Source organism: Pongo pygmaeus, chromosome 7, assembly GCF_028885625.2.
Source record: "Pongo pygmaeus isolate AG05252 chromosome 7, NHGRI_mPonPyg2-v2.0_pri, whole genome shotgun sequence".
In the NCBI taxonomy this organism is placed as follows: Eukaryota; Metazoa; Chordata; class Mammalia; order Primates; family Hominidae; genus Pongo; species Pongo pygmaeus.
Genome location: NC_072380.2, coordinates 38,685,995 through 38,706,648, shown reverse-complemented (window position 1 = coordinate 38,706,648; position 20,654 = coordinate 38,685,995). Strand labels below are relative to the sequence as shown.

At 48.6% G+C, this 20,654-nt stretch overlaps 1 protein-coding gene and 1 pseudogene across 15 annotated transcripts in view; both read left to right on the top strand.

Moving 5' to 3' along the window:
* The window catches only part of FGFR1 (fibroblast growth factor receptor 1), a 55,186-nt gene that overhangs the window by 17,275 nt on the left and 17,257 nt on the right, over positions 1 to 20,654 (top strand). The window lies entirely within an intron of this gene.
* On the top strand, positions 12,359 to 20,642 carry LOC134739997 (small ribosomal subunit protein uS10-like; annotated as a pseudogene).

Sequence of the window (20,654 nt, the reverse complement as noted above, 5' to 3'; positions counted from 1 at the left end):
TCCAGTGCCTGGAAGGGGTGTTTGCAAGTGTTCAGAGCTGGAGAGGGAGGACCCAGCCCTCGGCCTGTGAGAGAATGTGAGGACGCTCACGTGGCCCTCTTGACCAAGCTGGGGCGAGCGCAGCAAAGCCACTCCGAGGCTGTGTTCTTGGCTCCGGTTCTGCATTGCTACACCATTAGCTTCACTGATTTTCCACTCTGGCTCTGCCAGGCCCGCTCCCTGAAGTCAGGGAGGAGGAATTTCTCAGGGAAGAACAAATGGCTGTCCAGAGATCTTGCTGCCAGTGGGGGAAGGGAGGGATCCCAAACAAAGACTCTGTCAGGGTTTCCATCACCTGGTTCCTGTGACTACCTGGAGTCGGGTCAGCAGGAACTGGAGAGACAGTATCAGGGATTCTTTGGGAGCCTGTTGCCCCAGCACGGAGGGGTGTTTGCTCCTGGCCAGGAAGAAGCAGTGAGTGATGGCTTGTGTCTGGGCGGTGATGGATGGCCCTGGGAGAAGTGAGTCCTGGGGAGTCATTATCCGGGAGGGCGAGGTCTGGGGTCAGAGAGCCCGACCAGCAGCTGGCCCTGTTTTCACAATGCCTCATTCCTCCGGGGCCACTGGGGGCTCCAGCTCACCCTGTAGACACCACCTTTGCCTCTTTCTTCCTTCCCTGAGGCTTGGAAATGAGACAACTGTTTCCCTGTTGACCGGGGAAGTCCAGCTGCTCTCATTCTCCTGGGCTCCTGAACGGGGCAGCCCAGGCCTTTCTCCTGGGCCTGGCTCTTTGACCAACTTGCAGGCAATCCCTTCTCCCCACCCACCATACTCCCCAGCCCCACTGCACCCTAAATAATTAAGCTGAAAGCTAACTGCCCTACCTGGATCTGAAGGGCCTGGGCTAAATCCCAAACTGTTTCCTCCTAGGAGAAGCCTGCTGGAGTCTGGGCCACTTCTGACCTTGGGGTTTGCTCTGACTTACAGCTGGTGGCAGCCAAGTAGCAGGGCCAGTTGCCCGAACCCCTCCTCCCTGCTAATGGGCCTGTTGCCTCTTAGTATTGCCAGTGTGGCACCAAGAGACATTGAACTTCTACCCTCAGAGTTCCCTCTCTTCTCCTGTCTCTTGGCTCACAACAGTTCTTGCCTTTCCACTTGCCAAACAGGTATCTACTGCCTTCATGTAAAGCATTTGTGCCCTGCAAAATAGGGGCTGGGGTGAGGGCTCCGTGTAGTTGGTTTCGGGCACTGAGAAAGATCCACCCTGGCAGAGCTTGAAACTCCACGCCCTCTCCTCGTTCACATGCTGTGGCGTGGCTGAGCCTCCCGGGATGGATTGTGTAAAAGGAGGAGGATGGTGGGGCGGGGGCTGTGCCATTTGTGTTCCCAGGCCCTGGACATGGAGACACATGGAGCCTGAAGTGGGTGAGAGGGTCAAGGACTTTGCAAAGAGTGGACTTAGCGGTTACGAGGTTGGACAGGGAAAGAGGTCAGAAACAGCGACACTGAGGTTTCTAAGAGTAACATTGAATTCAGAGCTTAGCCCTTCCTCACTTTTCTCTAGGATCAAAACCTAGCCTCTAGCTAATGGTCCATTCATTCACTGATTTTATTTCACTCATTCATTTATTCATTCATCTAGTCAAGCAAGTCTCTTCCTTTTTCCATAAATACAATGTATACTTTATACCTTGTTTTATCCTGGTCCCTTAGCTGGAAATATCTGTTCTTGTCCTTTTCTTCCTCTTCACTTTTTATAATTCCTGCTCAAATCTTAGTTTAAAGTTTAGCTTGGGTTTAGATTAAAGCTTAACTTAAGGGCCACCTCCCTTTTGAAGCCTTCCCCTATCTCCAAATTAATTACCCCATTTTTTCTTTTCTTCTTTTTTCTTTTTTTTCTCCTGAGACAGTCTCACTCTGTTGCCCAGGCTAGAGTGCAGTGGAGTGATCATGGCTCACTGCAGCCTCGACTTCCTGGGATCAAGCGATCCTCTGGCCTCAGCCTCCTAAAGTGTTGGGATTATAGGCATGAGCCACCATGCCCTTTTGAGATGTAGTCTCGCTTAGTCATCCAGGCTAGGGTGCAGTGGCGCGATCTCGGCTCACTGCAACCTCTGTCTCCCAGGTGCTAGCGATTCTTCTGCCTCAGCCTCCCGAGAAGCTGGGATTACAGGCACCCACCACCATGCCCAGCTAATTTTTGTATTTTTTGTAGAGACAGGTTTTCGCCATGTTGGCCAGTCTGGTCTTGAACTCCTGACTTCAAGTGATCCACCCGCCTCAGCCTCCCAAAGTGCTGGGATTACAGGCGTGAGCCACCACACCTGGCCTCTTTTTAACTTTCATTCTAACACTTAGTTTACTCTGCCTCACATTATGTGGAGTTTTTAATAGATGTCTGTTTACTCCACTAGAGCAAAGTTCTGTATAGTCAGCAAGTATATCTTTATCACTCTTTTAAAAATATTAGTGTTTAGGCCGGGCGCAGTGGCTCACTCCTGTAATCCCAGCACTGGCCAGCATGGTGAAACCCTGTCTCTGCTAAAAATACAAAAATTAGCCAGGTGTGGTGGCATGCACCTATAATCCCATCTACTCAGGAGGCTGAAGCAGGAGAATCACTTGAACCCGGGAGGCGGAAGTTGCAGTGAGCCAAGATCGCACCACTTCACTCCAGCCTGGGCAAAAGAGTGAAACTCTGTCTCAAAAAAAAAAAAAAATTGGTGTTTTGATAGATAATCTGGGTTCATCTTTCAAAATTCAGAAAATACAGACCTGTAAAGAGGAAAAGGAAAACTCCTATAATTCCATCATTCAAAAGCAATCACTGTTAACTAAATTTGTTGTTTTAGACTTTTTTCTTGCATTTATGTAAACCTGACTTTTCAGAATTAGGATTTATACTGTATACGATGTTTTGTGACTGATATCAGCATTTAGAGCCATACAGAGAATGTTTTTCATTATGCTTAAGAACTACAGAATGTTCCATTGTGTGGGTGTACAAAATTGATCCAGTTCTCTACATTTGGGCATTTAGGTTATTTTCGATAGTTTGATTTTATCGCTATTACATCACTATACCAAATATCCCCCAAAAGATTATACCAGTAAATGTCTTTTAAAATATAATAATAAATACCAGCCAGGTGCAGTTGCTCACACCTGTAATCCCAGCACTTTGGGAGGCCGAGGCAGGCAGATCACTTAAGGTCAGGAGTTTGAGACCAGCCTTGGTAACATGGTGAAACCCTTATTTACTAAAAATACAAAAATTAGCCGGTCATGGTGGCGGCCACCTGTAGTCCCAGCTACTCAGGAGGCTGAGGCAGGAGAATAGCTTGAACCCGGGAGGTGGAGGTTGCAGTGAGTTGAGATTGCACCACTGCACTCCATCCTGGGCGACAGAGCAAGGCTCTGTCTCAAAAGTAATAATAATAATAATAAATATCATCTCCACACTCTGCATGCTTGACATTTTCCCATTTTTACAATGATTCCATAGACATAAGTTTTATGACCATAATCAGATGAGTAAACTGAGGTTTGAGGGGTTAAGTAACCTGTCTTAAGTTTATATAGTGGGTGAGGGGTGGAACTAGGATTTAAACTCAGGTGGTTCTGCTATAGTATTTTTTTTCCATTGTATTACACTATTTTTCTATATCAAATTGGGTTTCGCCACAAAATCCAGGTGGACCAACTTCTGAATGTAAACATTGCTGGCTCAGTCCCCTTTGTCTCACAGGAGTCAGGCATCCCCTCCCTTTGTCAGGTTTGTGTGTGTGTGTGTGTGTGTGTGTGTGTGTGTGTATGCTTGCAGTAATGTCTCCTGTGGCATTCTGTAGAGAGGTTACACATCAGTCACAAGTCTGTGAGCTGCCTTAATGAACAAGGTTCCCTAGCCTAGAATAATCAATGGAACAAAATCCCCATGGACGCTGCCATTTCCACTGTTGCCAGAGACCTAACTGGAGAAGGTTCCCAAGGTGTCAGATCCGACACCTGAGTTTTCTTTATAGGTCACGGTTAGCCTAGAATGTGTGGTATGGGTATTGCCTGGACGCATAAACTAGATTGCTTCTAATATGGATGTGGTCCAACAATCTCTGATGAATGGAAGTAAACATATCGAAAGCTTCAGAGGCTGGGGCATTAACATATTTTTGAGGCTACTAGTGTATTTTTTAAATAATGAAGAAGGGCCAGGCACAGTGGCTCACATCTGTAATCCCAGCACTTTGGGAGGCCGAGGTGGGCAGATAGAGTGAGCTCAGAAGACCAGCTTGAGCAACATGGCATAAACCCCATCTCTACAAAAAATACAAAAAATTACCTGGGCGTGGTGGTGGGCGCCTGTAATCCCAGCTACTCGGGAGGCTAAGGTAGAAGGATCACCTAGGCCTGGTGTGGTGGGTCACACCTGTAATCCTAGCACTTTTGGAGGCCGAGGCAGGCTGATTGCCTGAGCTCAGGAGTTCGAGACCAGCCTGGGCAACACGGTGAAACCCCGTTTCTACTAAAATACAAAAAACTAGCCGGGTGTGGTGGCAGGCGCCTGTAATCCCAAGTACTCAGGAGGCTGAGTCAGGAAAATCGCTTGAACCAGGGAGTCAGAGGTTGCAATGAGCCGAGATTGTGCCGCTGCACTCCGGCCTGGCTGCATAGCAAGACTTCCTCTTTAAAAAAAAAACAAGGTGGGAGAGGGCTGGGTCAGTTTGCCTTGGAGGCATGGGGGAGGAGAAGGATGTGAACAGGGAAGTGATCTAAGAGCTTCCCTAGGAAAGAAGGACACCCTTTTCCTGGAATGCTCTCCTGCTCTGCCACAGCTTTCAGTCAATTATCACTGCCTTTAGAGTGCTGATCAGCACTGCAGTCCTTCAGAAGTGTCCTTCTGCTCCTCTGGTGTCAAACTCCAGAGTTTACTTTTGGAATTAAGTTTTATTTTCCTTAGGTTTTAGGAAGCAGCTTTTGAACCTTAGAAGAGTCAGGTTCCTTTACTAACTACTGAATGAAGTTAGGCATTCAGAACTTGGGTAGTCATGATTTGAAGTGTCACTTGCGGCCGGGCACAGTGGCTCACCTGTAATCACAGCGTTTTGGGAGGTTGAGGCGGGCAGATCACCTGAGGTCAGGAGTTCAAGCCCAGCCTGGCCAACATAGTGTCTCTACTAAAAATGTTAACAACGACAAAAAAATTAGCCGGGCGTGGTGGCAGGTGCCTGTAATCCCAGCTACTCTGGAGGCTGAGACAGGAGAATCACTTGAATCCAGGAGGCGGAGGTTGCAGTGAGCCAAGATTGCACCACTGCACTCCAGCCTGGGCAACAGAGTGAGACTCCGTTCCCCAAAAAATGAAATGTCAATTTCATTGAGACTGTATGAATGCCTGACATGCACTTGAAAGTGATGTTTATTTTATAATTTTAGCCCTTCTTCACTACCCCAAACTCCCAGTGCATTTAAAAAATTTATTGGCCTAGCCGTTCTCATGGGGTAATATATCATGACCATCAAAAGATGACACTAAAGTGAATCCTCCATATATAGCTGGGCTTTCTGCCAGCCTTAGATTCTGGAGAAGCACCCCAGGCCAGGGAGAAGGGGTGAAGAGGAGAAGCATTTATTGAAGGTGCTGGTGGCCGGAGCCCTGAGTCCAACACAGAATCGTTTTTTCTGAAGGACAGTTCAATTGAGGGCTCTTCACTTCCCTCACATCAGAGGGAGCTTTGTGCTGACGATGGGCACGGAAAGGGATGTCAGTAAGCGATGCCCCTCTGTCATCTAACAAGACCCAGCTGAAACAGGACCTTGGTTAGGGCTGGGACAGGGTCAGTCAGCCTTCTCATTTTACACTGGAGGAAGCTGAGGCTTGAGAGGGGAGGTGACTTGCCTGAGGTCACACAGTAAGTGATCAGCTGTCATCTGGGTGATTTCTTCAGGTACTCTCTCTGGCTGGACCCAGCCAGTGACTACCTGTGGCTCAAGCTGAGTTTGGGACTAAATGGTTTTACAAGGACCTCAAAGTGTACTCTTTCTCTTCTAGTAGAACATGGGGAATACTGACTTTGCTGAGACTAAGGGCTCTTTTCCCAGGATTGTTCTAGATCTCCAGATCATTGGAACCGTGAGCATAGATACTAGGCTTTAGCTTCCTGGTTACCACAGAGCCACACACTCTCAGGTAGAAAAATCCCTAAACTGGCTGGGCACAGTGGCTCATGCCAGTAATCCGAGCACTTTTGGAGGCCCAGGCAGGTGGATCACCTGATGTCAGGAGTTCAAGACCAGCCTGGCCAACATGGTAAAACCCTGTCTCTACAAAAAAAAAAAAAAAAAAAAATTAGCCAGGCGTGGTGGCACGTGCCTATACTCCTAGCTGCTTGCTAGCTGCTTGGGGGGCTGAGGTGGGGGGATCGCTTGAGCCAGAGAGGTGGAGGCTGCAGTGAGCTGAAATCATACCACTGTTCTTTAGCCTGGGCTACAGAATGAGACCCTGTCTCAAAGAAAAAAAAAAAATACAAACCCGAACCATGTTTTTAATTTCTTAAAACTGAGAGTACTAAATGCTCAACGTTCATGTTGTGTGCATAAAAGTGAGACTGAAGGATGAATGTGTGGTGTATGGATAGATGGGATGTGAATGAAGCAGGCTCTGGGTCCAAGCTCTCCTGGAAATTTGTGGAACAGACCAGTGGTCCCAGATTTTTAGATTTCATAGGCCAGTAAAATTTCCCTCCAAATTTTTGGAACCAACAAAGGATCATCAACTTTTTTGCCAAATAAGAACGTTTTTAATAAACTAATGGCTGCCTACTACCATTACCACCTGATTCTTTTTTTTTTTTTTTTTTTTTTGAGACAGTTTTGTTCTTGTTGCCCAGGCTGGAGTGCAATGGTGCGATCTCAGCTCACTGCAAACTCCACCTCCTGAGTTCAAGCAGTTCTCCTGCCTCAGCCTCCCGAGTAGGTGGGATTACAGGCATTCGCCACCATACCTGGCTCATTTTGTATTTTTAGCAGACACGGGGTTTCTCCATGTTGGTCAGGCTGGTCTTGAACTCCTAACCTCATGTGATCTGCCCACTTCAGCCTCCCAAAGTGCTGGGTTTACAGGCGTGAGCCACTGAGCCCAGCGCCATCTAATTCTTTTGTTGTGGTAAAATATATGTAACATAAAATTAACCATTTTAACTATTTTTATTTTTTTTAAGTTAATTGATTATGTAATGTTTTTGAGACAGGGTCTCACTTTGTCACCCAGGCTGGAGTGCAGTGTTGCTATCTCAGCTCACTGCAGCCTCAACCTCCCGGGCTCAAGAGATCCTCCCGCCTCAGCCTCCCAAGTAGCTGGGACTACAGGTGCACGCTACCATGCCTGGCTAATTTTGTTCTTTTTTTTTTTTTTTTTTTTTTTTTTTTTGTAGAGATGAGGTCTCACTTTGCTGCTCAGGCTGGTCTCTAACTCCTGGACTCAAGCAATCCTCTCACCTCAGCCTCCCGAAGTATTGGAGTTAGAGGTGTGAGCCACTGTGCCCGGCCAATTTTTAAATTTGTAATTGACGCATAATGGTTATGTATAATCATCGGGTACGGTATGATGTTTTGATCCACGCACACATTATGTAACGACCAAATTGCTGTATTGTATCCATCACTTTAAATATTTATCATTTCTTTGTGGTGCATTGTCACCATTTTTAAGTGTACAGTTCTGTAGCATTAAGTTTATTCACGCTGTGTAGCCATCACCACCATCCATTTCACCTTCCCTGACACCCTACCTGTTCAACGCTAACTCCCTCTTCTCCCCTCTTCCAGCCCTTTGGTAACCACTATTCTACACCTTTTCATTTTCAGAGGATGTTTTATTGTCTTTAATCTCATCGTGTAAAACCATAAGCGAATTTCTTTATGGTGGAGAAAAAGTAACTTTATGAAGCCCATTCCTTTCTCCACTCTGGAGAGGCCGTGACCCAGCCCCACCATTGCAGGAATGAGACGGGATTGCGGGGATATGGCAGGCACTTGGGGTGCTGAGAGTCCAGGTGAACTGTGAGCTCAGGCACCCATGGCAGGCTTGGGGGACCAGAAGACACATCCTGAAACAGCTGAAGCCTCTACTAATTCATCAGCAAGTTTAGGGAGCGGCAACTTTTCCCTGCCCAGCTGCTGGCATTTCCTTCCCCATACAATTTCTGCTGAGTTTGGGGGAGGGGAGGTTGTTCGAGAGGCCCCGGCTGGGAGAGGTGGGGGGAGGGCAATACATTCTTTTCCTTAAGGAACCTGACCGAACTTTAAGGTCAGAGCTCAGTGGAGAGTGGGAGCTGCAGGGTTACCTCTTTGCCGTTGATTCATCTCTCCACCCTCCCCCACTCTTAATGATCTTTCCATTACAGAACCCAGACCAGGAAGTGCATGACAGGTCGCAGCTGCAGACACATGGCTGGGAGGCCTGGGCTCTGGGCCAGTGGTGGGAGAGTCTGAGCTCCCCTCCAGCAGTGGGACCCCTACACACACACACAAACACACACACACACACACACACACACACCACTTTAACAACTTGGTGGAAGATGTTCTTACTTATGCACTGTCACAGGTGATGACGAGTTGGACTTTGCTTTGAGTTTAGGCTGTGATTTATATTATAATAAAAGCAGGAGAAGATTCCCCCCGCCCAACCTGAGTGCTTAGATCCCCCCAACTTACGGTCCACCTAAGTGGTCCTTACCAGATCCTGGGAGCTTTCTATTATCGTGCAGATGCCCCAACTTCTTTTCCCGAAATAGGACCCACCCAATATGGCCTTAGAAGCTTCCCAAGGTATCCAGGGCAGTTGCTAGTCACAGTCTTAATGTCTCCGAAATAGTATGTTTTCCTCTCTATGTTACTATTAAAATGTCAGGCCCAAAACATGTTTCTGGGTGGAGGTCTAGGTGCAACAGCACAGCCTTTGCAAACACAGATAGACTTGGGTTCAAGTCATAATGGATGAGTTGAACCTCTTTCATTTTTCAGTCTTCATTGGGGATGGCTCTTTCCATTTGCAAGTTGTTCAGGAAATGTTAATTGACCCTAAACTGTGTCCTAGGGGGCAGTTATCACACAGGAGTTTCTGTCTCCACCGCCAGCTGTGTCCTTGGCTTCCTTCCCTGAATCTGCCAAGGCTGGATTCTGGTGCCAAATGTGAAATGGTGACACAAACTTCTAGGAACTGTGAGCTTGGACGGCCCTCCCCCATAGCCGCAGGGCATCTACCTTTGCTCTTCTTGGATGAGTGAATGAACTTCCCTCTTTCCAGAGCAATGCTTTCTTCCTGTTTAGATAGGAGGGAGAGAAGCAAAGTGTATTGGGAATAGGTTGAGCGAAAGAGTGTAGTAAGAGTTTTCTGTACAGCTCTGTCCTTAATGTATCAGTAAACAATAGGGTGAGAACTTTTGTTGGGGAGAGAGGAAGGAGGGAAATTTCTTTTAAGACAACCCTTGGGTGCATTCCTTTGTTAATCACTTAATTACAGTCCTTCTCCCAGTGAGGTAGTGAACTCCCCATTGTGAGAGGTAGGGAGGAGGTGGGGGACACTGGTGCTGATTGGAGAAAGGTGGCAAAATCCCTAGGGGAAAAAAGTACAGATTTGAAGGAGGCATCAGATGAACCCGTGCATAGAAGTTTGAGCCCCAAACTCATTTCTCAGGCTGCGTTATCCTTTATGACACCCAGAGTCCCTCTGTCTTTTAAGATCCACACACAACTCTCCAGGCCAATAGCTCTTTCCGCCTAGGATTCCCAAGTGGAATTCTACACGTGTCTTGCTGCCCAGCTCGGGGGGATCTGTTTTTGGGGGGTCTCGGGGCGGGTGCAGGGTCCTGGCTGTGGCTTTGGCTAGTGCAGGCGGCTCGGCACTAAATTACAGTGACGAGGTGGGACACACAAAAGGCCGAAATCTTTTTTTAATAAAAACAAAACAAAACTCTGGGCCCCAAGCCCCTGGGCTGCTGAATGGCCATGGCTTCCTGTCAGGATTAGCCGGGCTGCCTGGGCCTGTGTGCTCGGCCTTTCTCCTCAGGAAATACCTTTAGTAAGCCCTGGTGGGGTCCCCATGGCAACGCGCGGGGGGACCTGCTGGCAGAGGCCATTCAGCCCGCCATTGTCCCCCGGCCCCTTTGTTGTGAGCTTTATTGCCGGCCCTCTGGCAAACACAGCAGTTTGCACCGTTTTGTCAGGCTGAATGTGGAGTTTTTACATTTTAATGGGCTCTTCTGGCAGTGGCCCATTTGCATGCAAAATGTCCCTTCTTACTCTTTTCACTTTCTTCAATTTAAAAAAAAAAAAAAGCCCTTCTCCAAATCCCCTGGGTCGGGGGGCTGATGGACGCCACTGGCCCTGGGTGTCAGGCCCTGCTAATTGATTTAGTGCTCCCGGCTCTCCTTCCACACATACCTGTGCACCCCATTTTTGCAGCTCTCCTTCTATTTGGGGACTCCGAGAGTTGAGAGAAACACATTTTTGGGGCTCCCTCCACCCAAACCCTTGTAGGATGGCAGCTGTGACCCGGGATTTCGGTGAGATGCTTCTGCACTCTGGCCGGGTCCTGCCAGCCGAAGGTAAGTTTTCAGTTCCATTTCAAAGCCAAAATAACGTAATAAAAAAACCTCTGCAGAGGGCCCCCGGAGCCCCGCTGCGCTGTTCTGTGCTCCTTTTAAGTTGCTTTCAAAGCCACCCTGAGTTCCTCCCCCACCCACAATTGCCCCCTCATTTATCTCTGGGGAGTTTATACCAAGACTGTAAACATTCCTGGACCACCAGTTTCCCCCATGTTGCTGAGGAGTTTAGCCTTTCTCTCCTAATTTTCTTAACCCAGAAATCAAAAAGATGGAATAGGAATGATAGAAATTGCTACCCTGAGACATCATGCTAATGGAGAATACCTGGATTTTGTTGGGGGCCAGTTATCCAAGCCCTGAGCCCTTTGGAGTGTAGAACATAGAGTAGGTAATACAAATACCTACCGTCAGCCCAGCACCCCAGCAACGTGAGTAAGTGCAAGACACAGGCATGAACATTTTCAGCTCTAGGGGAAGGTACATTCATGTTAGGGAGAGGTGGAGAATGCAGTTTGGCCAGTCTCAGAAGAGTGAGTTTTATCACTCACTTTAGGAAAGTGATGGAGATGATTGCTTGTTGGAGAGAGAAGGAGAAAGGCATTTAGGGGAAGAAAAGGAAAATCAAAGGAGCAGTGAGGATATTGGCTCCACTGGGGAGGTGGAACTGGGGTAGTGGCTGAAGCAGGGGTGGGAGAGGAGGTGGTTGAGAGGCTCCAGACCAGCTGGGGCTGTCATGGAGTGTTGGGGGTCTGGAGCAGTCAGGACTTGAAAGCCAGGACCCTTGTGAGCCCTATGCAGTCCTGAGGATGTGGCCTAAGGGGGAGGGCGGACCAGCTCTTTTGCCTCATGTTCTTAATCTTCTCAGTGGGTCATCAGGGGTCATCAGCTGTAAGCTGTAATCAGTGGTGAGGGGCTCGAGAAGAGAAGGTGTCAGGTGACTGCTGGGGATCGAGCTGAGGACAGGGGAGGCAGGGTGCTGTCTCCTGTGGCCCAGGCAGAGCGGCACAGACCTGGAGTGGGCCACCCCTCATCACCCCACGTGCTGTGACAGTGCTAGCTGGACTGAGCCCTGGAAGAGAACCTGGACACAGTGGAGGGGCCAGGACCCAGCAGATGCAGCCTCTAGAGCTTGTCCCTGTTTTGTGACTTTGGGAGCCATTTTTCCATGTTTAAACGGGAAGGAGCACAAGTCACCTGGACATGAGGAAGCAGGCCCTATGAAATATTAAGTGCAATGCCAAAATGGGGCATTGTTACTGGTCTTGAGTCTGCCGCAATCACAATGAACACCTCCCCCATTTTCTCACCTGCCACATTTGGACAGCCGAGCCTGCTGGACTCACAGGGGCAGGAGAGTGCATTTTATAATTAAAAGCACTCAACTGTAAGGTAATGATTGATACGAGCTATGGGCTTGAGGAAATGAGGGAAGGAGGGGAGGATAAGGCCAAAGCAACCAACTTCAGAATCTCACGGGAGGAGGTAGGATGCAGGGGGTGCCACTAGACAGAATCAAAGGGCTGAACCAGAAGGGCTTCCTCACCTGGGGAAGTCAAGACACTGTGAAGATTGAGGCTACCTTGCAAAGCGGTAAAGCTGGACTCTGGATGTATGTGGATTCTGGGGAACCAGGCTACCTGTGTTTGAGTCCCAGCTCTGCCACTTAACAACCTAGCTGGGCCATCTCGGACTAATCCCAAACCTTTCTGTGTCCCAGTTTCCACCTCTGACAATAATAATTCCTTTTTTTTTTTTTTTTTTTTTTTTTTGTCCCGAGATGGAGTCTGGGTCTGTTGCCCAGGCTGGAGTGCAGTGGCGTGATTTCGGTTCACTGCAACCTCCGCCTCCCAGGTTCAAGTGATTCTCCTGCCTCAGCCTCCTCAGTAGCTGGGATTACAGGCATGCACCACCACGCCTGGCTAATTTTTTGTATTTTTAGTAGAAATAGGGTTTCTACTGCTCAGATGTTTATAGATCCCTTAGATAATATATGGGAAGACACATGGTAAATTGCAAAGTGCTATGCAAATATGTTGTTATTCTTCACTGGGTTCCTGTTAAGTTGTGGGGTTTGGGGATGGATAACTTCCAGACCAGAGTGGCTGCTGTGGGACCAGGCTGGTGAAGTGGTATTTCAAAATACATTTTCAGGTGTGTTTGTCCATGTGGCATGAATGCCCTGCATTCATAGTCTCTGCAGAGAGGTATGTTCCCTGGGCTGTCTTTGGTGGCTCTGTTCTATCCCTCAACTTACAAATTGAAATCATTATTTGTTACTGTTTTCTCCCATGAACCTTCTGTTCCTGGCCAGCCGTACAGCCTGGCCTCATCTCCCACTGCCCCTCAGACCAGGGTACAGCCATGCCTGTAAGCACTTCATTCTCTTCTGTTCCCCCCAGACATTTCACTTCTCATCTAAATCCTCTCTTCTCCGTCATTTTGTCCAACCTCTGCTCTCACTGCTGATGCTTTCTTTATGTTTCATGACGTCAGAGCCTGTGCTAGACCTGCCTGTACTTGGTCCTGACATTCTCCATTTGTCTCATGTTGCAATATAAAATCTTCATCCATATTAAGGTGGTGTGCAAATCTTAGCACCCCTGTTAGAGCAAGACATATGCCTTCTGGGCCTTTGTTTCACCCATTTCTCCTTGCACAGTGACAAGGGCTCCCAGAGTCACCTAATGGTAGCTATGTTGAAGAAAGTTCCCTGACTCCTCCTTGGATTTTTGAGAACTGGGGTCTCATCTTATAAGAATAGCAAGGTTTGTATGGGTTTGGGCCTCTCGTGGTTCCATTCCCTCACCTTTTATAGAGCCCATGACTGGTGGAAGAGACAGATTTAGAATCAAGAATTGGGAGGCCGAGATGGATGGATCACTTAAGGTCAGGAGTTCAAGACCAGCCTGGCCAACATGGCAAAACTCCATCTCTACTAAAAATACAAAATTAGCCGGGCATGGTGGCGCTTGTCTGTAGTCCCAGCTACTCAGGGGACTGAGGCACGAGAATCACTTGAACCTGGGAGGCGGAAGTTGCAGTGAGCCAAGATCCCAGAACTGCCTTCTAAATGACTGTGGGAGATTTTTGTCCAGTCCTGCTAGAAGCAAAATGCTGTACCTGCTGGCTTGTTGGGAGTACAATCCTGCAGTATTTGGGGGGAAAGTAGGAAGGGAAGAGGGACTCAGTAGGGCCTCATTATCATTAATCGTGTTCCTGAACTTGAAAGCACCATGGGAAAATCCCCTCCCACCCCTGCCTCTGTCCTTTCTAGCTGCTTCCTTGAGGACTATCAAAAAGTGTGGGTCTCTGGTGGGCTCCCAATTCCTTCTTAGGGGATAGAGACACCTTAGAGAAGCAGGGTAGGTTTGATATATGAATCCCTGTCACTCGCACTAAAAGGAGCACTGGTTGCAGCCTGCACAAATTCCCAAGGTCCACCCACCAGCTGCTTTGACCCAGGAACCTGCGTGGTAATGAGATCAGCAGCCTGAGTTCTCTAACGATGTTCAAGGCAAACCCTAACCCTGACCTTCCCACTCCTGTTGATGAGAACGGTGACTCCATTCTGTTGGCATCAAAGCATAAGGCACCTTTTTTTTCACAATGCACTTTTGTTGTTGTTGTTGTTGAGACAGGGTCTCTGTTGCCCAGGCTGGAGTGCAGTGGCAAGATTATAGCTCCTGCAGCCTTGAGCTCCTGGGCTCAAGGGATCCTCCCTTCTCTGCCTCCCAAGTGCCTGGGGACTACAGGCATGCACCACTATGCCTGGCTAATTTTTTTATTTTTTGCAGAGACAGGGTCTCACTATGTTTCCAGGGCTGGTTTTGAACTCCTGGCCTCAAGCAATCCTCCCACCTTGGCCTCCCAAAGGGCTGGGATTACAGGCATGAGCCACTGCACCCAGTCCACAATGCACTGTTAACACATGGCACCTAGAGCCTGTAATAGTGAACAGCCAATCTTTTTCAGCCTCAGGCTAGGTCACCAGGGAATCCAGATACCAGATGCCCTCCAGCCTCCATTCCCCACCTCATCTCTCAGGAAACAGATGCATAAAGCAAGTGTTTTGGTGCTGCTTCCCTCACAGCATCCCCATTGTGCATTTTGAGGACAACCTTTGTATCTGATTCCAATTAATCAGGTTCTCCAAGAGTTGGAATGTTGGTTTCAAGTGACTGAACAATAAAGTGGCTTTCTTTTCTTCATCTTTCTTGGCCAGTCCAATGAAAGTGTCAGGTAGCTTTTCTCTTGCTAATAGACACCTAACGACACCCTGGCCTGTTGGTCTTGACCAGAGAAAGGCCAGCTCAGGGCAGCTGGAGCTGAAGAGGCAAGGGCCTTTCTAATGAGGACGTAAGTGAGGGACACTGGAAAGACCAAAAGAGAATGGAAAGTACTGACATGGTAGTTGCAGGGTGCTAGTGAGCAGTCATGCCCCCAAATCAGCCACCTTACATAGAACTCCCCAAGGTCAGGGCCACTGGACGGGGTTGTGACGCGGTCAAGCAGGGCCCAGAAAGCATACAAGCAGTTGATTCCATCTCCTCCTATAAGTAAGTGGCATCATCCCTGCTTTGTAAACAGAGAACCTGACACACACCAAGAGCACTCCTAGCCATGGAAAAAAGCTGCTAGAACCCAAGGTTAGGCTGATTTTTGGTTCCTCTGAAAATTAGCTTTTGCCAGATGCTAAATTCAGTTCTGGACCTATTAAGTAGTCTCTGGGTTTTTGACATTGTTAGGCACTGTGGGAAAATTATAACAGGTACGTCTATGCTGAGTTGCTTGCTAATTCCTAGGAGAGACTTGGACATTTTGGACAATTAAGAAGCAATACAGGCCAGGCACGGTGGCACACGTCTGTAATCCCAGCACTTTGGGAGGCCGAGGCGGGTGGATCATCTTAGGTCAGGAGTTCGAGACCAGCCTGACCAACATGGTGAAACCCCATCTCTATTAAAAATACAAAATTAGCTGGGCATGGTGGCACATGCCTGTAATAATCCCAGCTACTCGGGAGGCTGAGGCAGGAGAATTGCTTGAACCGGGGAGGCAAAGGTTGCAGTGATCCGAGATCACCCATTGCACTCCAGCCTGGGCAACAAGAGTGAAATTCTGTCTCAAAAAAACAAACAAAAAAAGAAGCAATACAGCTCTTTGAGAAAGATGCAGTCATAAGTGGTGCAGAGTTGCAGTCCGCCCACTCCTGCTCCTCACTCATCGCTGTTCCGAACAAGTCAGCCAGGAAGCCGTACTGCAGCCATGGCTTTTAAAGATACCAAAAAACACCTGTGAAGCTGGAGGTGACCATTCACCAAATTCGAATCCCTCTAATGAGCCGCAGCGTAAAATCCCTGGAGAAGGTGTGTGCTGACTTGATTCAGAGGAGGAAAGGAAAAGAATGTCAAGGTGAAGGGACCGGTTTGAACGCCTGCCAAGACTTTGAGAATCACTGTAAGAAAATCTCCTTGTGGTGAAGATTCAGAGACATGGGATCGTTTCCAGATGAGAATCCGCAAGCTACCCACTGACTTGCACAGTCCTTCTGAGATTGTTAAGCAGTTGACTTCCATCAGTGTTGAGCCAGGAATTGAGGTGGAAGTCACCATTGGAGATGCTCAAAGTCAACTATTTTAATAAATTGATTAGCAGTTGTTATATTAAAAAAAAAAAAAAGCAGCAGCAGCAATATGGGTTGAGCACAGCAGCTCACGCCTGTAATCCCAACACTTTGGGAGGTCAAGGTGGGTGGGTTGCTTGAGTCTAGGAGTTCAAGACCAGCCTGGGCAACATGTTGAAATTTTAACTTATTTTTTAAAAAAGAAAGAAACATTATACCCAATGTCTATCAATTGATGACTGCAATGTGGTATGTCTACACAATTGAATATTATTAGGTCATTAAAAGGAACAAAGTGCTGATTCTATGCTATAACATGGAGGAAGTTTGAACATATGCTAAGTGAAGGAAGCCAGTCACAAAAGATCACATATTGTATGATTCCATTGATATGAAATATCTAGAATAGCCAAATCCATAGACAGAAAGCAAATTAGTGGTTGCTTAGACTGGGGATAGGGGATGGAGGAGTGACTACTATGGGTCAGGCATTTTTTGAGGGGCGAGGGATGGTAAAAATATTCTAAAGTGAGATTGTGGTGAATGATTGCACAACTCTGAATATACAAAAACCATTAAATGGATGAATATTACAGCATGTGAATTACCTGTCTACTGTTTAAAAAAAATAGAAACAATACAAAATGGAATGTAATTGAGTGTGAATTTGTGTGGTTCAGACGGTAACTGTTTTACAGAAAATTAGAGATGAGACATTGGTATAAACAAGGCTTCCTAGTTTCTTGTTTTGTTTTAAGACAGGGTCTGGCTGGGTGCAGTGGCTCACACTGTAATCCCAGCATTTGCTAACTGAAGATGCAAGGACCGAGGCGGGCGGATCACTTGAGGTCTGGAGTTCAAGGACAGCCTGGCTAACATGGTGAAACCCCATCTCTACTAAAATGCAAAAATAAGTCAGCCATTGTGGCATATGCCTGTAGTCCCAGCTACTCCAGAGGCTGAAGTGGGGAAATGGCTTGAACCTGGGAGGCAGAGGTTGCAGCAAGCCAAGATTGTGCCACTGCACTCCAGCCTGGGCAACAAAGCAACTCTGTCTTAAAAAAAAAAAAAAAAAAAGAAGGGTCTTAGTCATCCCGTCCAGTGGCATGATCATAGCTCACCGTAGCCTCCAACTCCTGGGCTCAAGCAATCCTGTCTCAGCCCACTGAGTAGCTGGGACTACAGGCATGTGCCACCAAGTCTGGCTAATTTTTAAATTTTTTTGTAGAGACGAGGTCTCACTATGTTGCCTAGGCTGGTCTTGAACTCCTGGGCTCAAGTGAGCCTCCTGCCTCAGCCTCCCCATGTGCGGGGATTGCAGGCATAAGCCACTGCACCCAGCCCCTGGATGTTTTGGATGGTGGCCTTTGAGTAGTTTGGGGCAGGAGGACTCTGGAGTGGCACTGATAGTCCTCAGGAGGGAGTAAGCTTTGCCATGCCAGGGAGGATGCAGCCGTGGCTGAAAGCATCTCAACTGGGGGGTTGGGGGGCATGGTGGGGAGGGACAGCCCCTCGTAGAGAGAATGGGGCTGGGTGGAGAGAGTGGAAGCCGATTGCAGGGAGTCTTGCAGGTGAGGCAGGGATGTGGATTTTATTCTGTACACAGGGTAGATTTTGATCGGGAAAATAATGACAAGCACATGACAGCTTGGAAGCGGGAGTCTGAGCTGCAGCCCCAGGGAGGCCATTTAAAAGATTATCCAGGCTGGGCGCTGTGGCTCATGCCAGCACTTTGAGAGGCCGAGGCAGGCAGATCACGAGGTCAGGAGTTTTAGACCAGCCTGACCAACATTCCCCGTCTCTACTAAAAATACAAAAATTAGCTGGGCGTGGTGGCGCATGCCTGTAATCCCAGCAACTCGGGAGGCTGAGGCAGGAGAATCACTTGAACCCGGGAGGCAGAGGTTGCAGTGAGCTGAGATCGCAGCACTTCACTCCAGCCTGGGCGAAAGAGCAAAACTCCATCTCAAAAAAAAAAAAAAAAAAAAAACAACTGTCCCAAGATGGTTCCGGTAAAGGGATAGGACAGAGCATACCTGAGCCACGTTTGGAAGGGAACCGGGGTCTAAGCTTGCATCAGGAGGAAAGCGAGCTGGTTCTTGAGGCTTTTAGAGATCACATATAGTGGAGTTTTGTTTGCACATTCTGGTTGGGACGGGCAGGAAGTTACGGATCCAAGCTGGTATCAGCTAGAGCGGGTCTCACCAGGGTCAGTTTTCCTTTGCTGCTTTCTCTTGGGGGGAAATAAATGCCTGGGGGTTCTCTTTGCTACATTTTTGTCTTTGGGAGCTGCTTTTTTCTCTGGGACAGGCTGCAATAGGTCTTGTGATGCCAGAGGGTAAGAATTCAAGTTTACTCTTGACCAACGGGTTGCACAGATCACAAGCTGCAAAATATTTAATCACTGAGGTCATTTGAGGGAAATGAGATTCGATCAATAGAAGTGTCTGCTCTGTTCCTTAAGAGTCGAGTCTAAACTGCTTTTCTCCTACCTTCGTTTGGCAAAACCACAGACCATTAAAAATGTAAAGAATAACTTTTTCTAAGGCCCACAAAAGCTTATTTTTAATATGTTGTGTGGTCTACTCACCTTTGTGGTGTTCCCCTTGACCGGACTCACAAAAATAAACGTGTGCAAGCCTAGTGGTTTCTGAGCCCTTTTAAAGTAGCACCCCTGTTTCTGACAACTCTTACTTAAGATAAAGCCCATGGGTCAATGCAGGACTGGGTCTGCAACCTTGGCCCCCCTGAGAGAAACCACTGTCAGTCCCTGTCAGTTGCTGGTCACGATGCGTGGGACACCCATTTTCATTTTTAAGGTTTCTAGCGGAAGCCTGTTGAGCACTTGAGAAAGACCCTGTTTCAAATAAGGGGGAGTGAAAGAGAAAAGGGAGAGTAGAAAGGAAGGCAGTGAAGAGCCAGGGTGACTGCACGTGTGGTATTTATTGAGCAAGCATTTCTTGAGCAACTCCTGGGCGCCAGGCATCGTAGTAGGTGCTGGGGATTTGAAGGTACCGATGACACATCCCCACACTCAGGTTCAGAAAGAGGACTGCCCTTCAGTGTGACAGGTGCCAGGAGGGGGAGGGCACCTAACCCAGACTGGGAGTCAGCACCGCCCTCAAGGAGAAGTTACCAGCTAGGCTGAGACAGAAGAGTGAGTAGTGAGAGCTGGACAGAAAAAAATCGGGGGCCCTGTGGGCCACTGGGGCAGCCGTGAGCCACAGCAGGGGCTGAGGGAGAGCATGCTGTTTCAGAGCCTTATGCATCGGGGAGCGGCAGTCGCTCCACTGAGTCTCAGGGTGAACAAATGGTGAGAAAAGTCCTCTCCAAGGCTGTGGGCGGGATGTGGGTGGTAGGTGAGAGGTGGAAGATGCCAGGAGTACATTTGAACATCCTAAAAGGAAATAGAAACTTCATTTCTCCTCGTGAGTGCAGAGGGGTGTGCTCAGGAGATGCGTAACAGCCCAGGATGGTGGACTCAGGTGTGTCCGGGCCACGGGCCTTCTTGAACGCGTGCGGGAAGAGGCACTGGTCAGGGGAGGGACAGGTGCTTTTGGTGGTATCGGATCTTGTGAGGTGCGGACACCCCGGTGGGTCCAGTGCTCCCACCCAGGGACAGAGAAGGATGGGGCATGGGGAGGTAGAGTGGATGGTGGGGGGCCTGAGAGGGTGTGCCCAGGCAGAGGGCTGAGGAGAAAGGACCTTTGTGTGCGACAGCTCCTGCTGCCAGAGCAAGTGTGGGTTTTATGGCAGCTGTGGCCTCCGGTCCTAATATAGTCAACAGCTCCAAATCCCCTGCCCTGACACCTGTTAGCAAGAGGTTCCCTGAGCTGACCTCTCCTTGGGCTGCCCCCACAACATGTGCATCTGACGCATTGGGGGCCAGACCCCCACCCTCGCCGAATCACACGAATCCTGGTCAGCCCCCGGTTGACAAATTGCCTTCTCTCGACTTGGGCAGGGGCTGCTGGGGTTTTGAGGGGTGGGGTTTGTTCAGCTGTTGCTAGGGAAGGGTGAGGCTGAGCTATCCCAGAGGAAATGGGGTGTTCCTCTGGCAAGTGGCAATCTTGGCAAAGAACTGAGCGTCTGGGGAGGGGGCAACTCCGAACACAAAGAAGTCCTGGGGAGGGTCAACCTTTCCCCTTAGGATGGGGGAAATGAAATGTGATCCGCTTAATGCTGCTACAGCTGCTTCCTAACTTTGCCTCTTTCTTCCTTTGACTTTTGGAGGAGTGGGGTGGAAAAGAGATGGGGGTTCCCAGGCAGCCAGCCGTTTCCCCACTGACCCATGCTCCAACTCCCACTGCCCTGCCTCAGTAGCCTCCAGTAAGTGATGCCCAGGATGGTGCGGCTCTGTGTGGCCAGCATAATTCCCTTTGTCTCTCCCCTCCTCCCCTCTCCCTGTCTTCCTCTCTCGCCCCTTGGCTTCTCTTCCCGGCCCCGTG